General features: G+C 38.6%; 1 long non-coding RNA gene across 1 annotated transcript; it reads left to right on the top strand.

Annotated features, from left to right (window-relative positions):
* Nucleotides 1-3,735, top strand: LOC136256231 (uncharacterized). The gene is made up of 3 exons (XR_010701391.1): nucleotides 1-83; nucleotides 146-212; nucleotides 3,652-3,735. It is a non-coding gene; the product is annotated as an uncharacterized lncRNA (long non-coding RNA).
* The last annotated feature ends 293 nt before the right edge of the window (nucleotides 3,736-4,028 follow it).

Below are 4,028 nucleotides of genomic sequence, written 5' to 3' on the forward strand. Positions count from 1 at the left end.
TGCAAGATCAGTAGCTGCAATGACTGCTCTCTTGAAAGCATGGTTGGGATTTGCTTTGGTAATAATCATGGCAAATACCATTGGTACGATCATAATTAGTGACATAGTGTTCTTGTAACAATTCTATATGGTAATAATCACACAGGTTTGGTCTTTGCACAGTTAGAGTTTAAAGATGATTTTGAATCAGATACTTTGCTGGAGAGGAATTGGTGGGTGTGATTAGCTATAATGCTAAGTTAGTGTGCGTATTATAGCTATTGGTGAACCTGTAATTATTATCTAATCCAAAACAGCCAAGCTGTAAAAAAAGTGTGCGGCCCTCAGAAAGGCTATGGTGAAAAAAGATGTGAAATCCAAGGTGGCGGCCAAGAAATGGCTGTGATGGTAGGTTAACGGTAAAAATTTTAATAATGACAATTCAGGTAAATTTTGTGAAGCGGCACAAAAATTCACCTGAATTGTCGTTATTAAAATTTTTACCATTAACCTACCATCACAGCCATTTCTTGGCCGCCACCTTGGATTTCACATCTTTTTTCACCATAGCCTTTCTGAGGGCCGCACACTTTTTTTTACAGCTTGGCTGTTTTGGATTAGATTTCATTTCTTTTTGTATTTGTATACCCCAAAGCCGGCCTATGGCCAGCTTTGGGACTTTTTTAACCTATGTTTTTTTTCTTTACTACAGGAAGAAGTAAAGATGAAGTAGATATACTTTAAATATTTTATCAGTAAATGTACAAATTATATATATAATACATATGTGACCGGATTTGCAAAAAGGGGCCTTCCACACACATCCAATTTGCCAACTTTGACAATTGATAACTACAGATTGGAAAGAGCTATTGCCTTGAAATTTGGGCAGTGGTGATTGCTTTGCAGCTGAACTCTCCACATGATGGTTTCTTTGTAGCTGAACGCTCTACAAGGCAATTTCTTCTAGCTGATCTCTCTACAGGGAGATTTGTTTGTAGCTGAACTATCTACAAGGTAACTTCTTCTAGCTGATCTCTCTACAGGGTGATTTGTTCGTAGCTGAATTCTGTACAGGCGATGTGTTTGCAGCTGAGCTCTTTACAAAATGGTTTCTGTGTAGCTGAACTCTCTACAAAGTAACTTCTTCTAACTGATCTTTCTACAGCGTGATTTGTTTGTAGCTGAACTATCTACAAGGTAATTTCTTCTAGCTGATCTCTCTACAGGGTGATTTGTTTGTAGCTGAATTCTGTACAGGTGATTTGTTTGCAGCTGAGCTCTTTACAAAATGGTTTCTTTGTAGCTGAACTCTCTAAAAGGTAACTTCTTCTAACTGATCTTTCTACAGGGTGATTTGTTTGTAGCTGAACTATCTACAAGGTAATATCTTCTAGCTGATCTCTCTACAGGGTGATTTGTTTGTAGCTGAATTCTGTACAGGTGATTTGTTTGCAGCTGAGCTCTTTACAGAATGGTTTCTTTGTAGCTGAACTCTCTACAAGGTAATTTCTTCTAGCTGATCTCTCTACAGGGAGATTTGTTTGTAGCTGAACTATCTACAAGGTAATTTCTTCTAGCTGATCTCTCTACAGGGTAATTTGTTTGTAGCTGAATTCTGTACAGGTGATTTGTTTGCAGCTGAGCTCTTTACAGAATGGTTTCTTTGTAGCTGAACTCTCTACAAGGTAACTTTTCTAGCTGATGTCTCTACAAGGTGGCTAGTTTGTAGCTGAACTCTCTATATGGTGGTTTCTTTGTAACTGAACTTTCTACAAGTTGACTTCTTCTAGCTGATCTTTCAATAGGGTGATTTGTTTGTAGCTTCACTCTCTACAAGGTAACTTCTTCTAGCTGATCTCTCTACAGGGAGATTTGTTTGTAACTGAACTCTCTACAGGTGATTTGTTTGAAGCTGAACTTTCTAAATGATGGTTTCTTTGTAGCTGAACTCTCTACAAGTTAACTTCTTCTAGCTGATCTCTCTACAGGGTGATTTGTTTGTAGATGAATTCTGTACAGGTGATTTGTTTGCAGCTGAGCTCTTTACAGAATGGTTTCTTTGTAGCTGAACTCTCTGAAAGGTAACTTCTTCTAACTGATCTTTCTATAGGGCAATTTGTTTTTGGCAGAATTTTCTACAGGGTGATTTCTTTGCAGCTGAACTCTCTACATGGTGGTTTCTTTGTAGCTGAACTCTCTACAAGGTACCTTCTTCTAGCTGATGTCTCTACAAGGTCACTAGTTTGTAGCTGAGCTCTCTACATGGTGGTTTTTTTGTAACTGAACTCTCTACAAGGTGACCTCTTCTAGCTGATCTTTCTACAGTGTGATTTGTTTGAAACCGAACTCTCTACAAGGTAACTTCTTCTAGCTGATCTCTCTACAGGGAGATTTGTTTGTAGCTGAACTCTCTACATGATGGTTTCTTTGTAGCTGAACTCTCTACAAGGTAACTTCTTCTAGCTAATCTCTCTACAGGGAGATTTGTTTGTAGCTGAACTCTCTACATGATGGTTTCTTTGTAGCTGAACTCTTTGCAAGGTAACTTCTTCTATTGATCTCTCCACAGGGCGATTTGTTTGTAGCTGAACTCTCTACATGGTGGTTTCTTTGTAGCTGAACTCTACAAGATGATTTTTTCTAGCTGAACTATCTCTTTCCATAGTTGCATGAACTCCCTACAAGGTAACTTCTTCTAGCTGATCTCTCTACAGGGTGACTTGTGTGTAGCTGATCTCTATACAGGTTTCTTATTTCTAGCTGATCTCTTGAATTTTCTTCAGGGTGACTGCTCTATTAGGATGACTGCTCTATTAGAGTATCTCGATCTCGCACTTGCCGCACCAAGTTGGATTTCGTGTTATAACTCCGTGGCTTTAAGTCTGATTCTTCTACACCATTGATGAGCCTTTCTAAGATGATTACTCCATCTGTACAACGATTTTCAAAGCATTACCCTAAGCGGTTTATCTGGTAGGCGTGGCAAGCAGTCGTTTTTTAATTAGCTGATCTCGATTGCGTAATTGTTACACACTGTTGGTTTTTTCGTTGTATCTTCCTGGTTTTTAGCTCGATTTCTTTCAAACCACAAAAGGTTTGAGGTTCAATAGTTAACCTATTCACCCACCGATGTTCAGCTTCTTCCCATACGCGGTTTACCCTGTAGGCGTGACAACATATTGGTGTTATTTTTCGTTAATAATCGCTCATAACTCTTTGCCTGTTTATCGTATTCCAGCCAAAGTTGGTACCGAGATGCGCCTTTATATCCCCCTTCTGTGTGCCAAATTTCAAGGCAATCGGATAACGCGTTCGCGTTTTATAGCAGTTTTTGTAAGTGTGCGACAAGAAAAAGAAAAATAAGAAGAAAAAAAACCCGAAGAAACTGAGCCAATTTTTGAAGTCGCATATCTCGGGAACGCGTGAAGCGATTTCGCTCAAATTTGGAATGTGGAGTGCTGCAGTTGGAGGGAATGTCCACAGCAAAAACCGTCTTGTTTCATCAAGGAAGCACAGAGCTACGGAAGTGCGAAAATTGCGTTTTCTTTCTTCCTGTCAATATACTCACGGGTGTTACGCGCCGGCTTCTTGGGCCGCACGACACACTACCGTGTGTCTTGATACATATGTATATGTGTATGCACAATATGTATTTGTAATGCTTAATAGGAGAGCAGCATCAGGCTACAGTGTAAGGAGCGGTTGTAGTCCAATTGCTTCTGGAAACTCAATAGTGTTTAGTGGCTCGGGTGATCGCTATTTGGTAAGCTTATAAAAGTACCCTACTATGCAATATTCATCATGTTAGGATGTATGTACTGGAGAAATATGGCTAAATGGAATTTCAATATAAAATAGTAGCTTTGGTATTTGGTAGGTACTTGCAGTGTTCATAATAAATTTATATATGATATGAGCATTGATAAGTTATAGTTACGTATGTAAAGTACTGGTCATCCACCAAATTGAAAGATATTTTGAAATATGTACTGTATTAGTTATTGTTATAATTTAAGATTACGATTGACCATTTCTTTTACAGATCT

This window comes from Dysidea avara, chromosome 5, assembly GCF_963678975.1.
Source record: "Dysidea avara chromosome 5, odDysAvar1.4, whole genome shotgun sequence".
Taxonomy (NCBI): Eukaryota; Metazoa; Porifera; class Demospongiae; order Dictyoceratida; family Dysideidae; genus Dysidea; species Dysidea avara.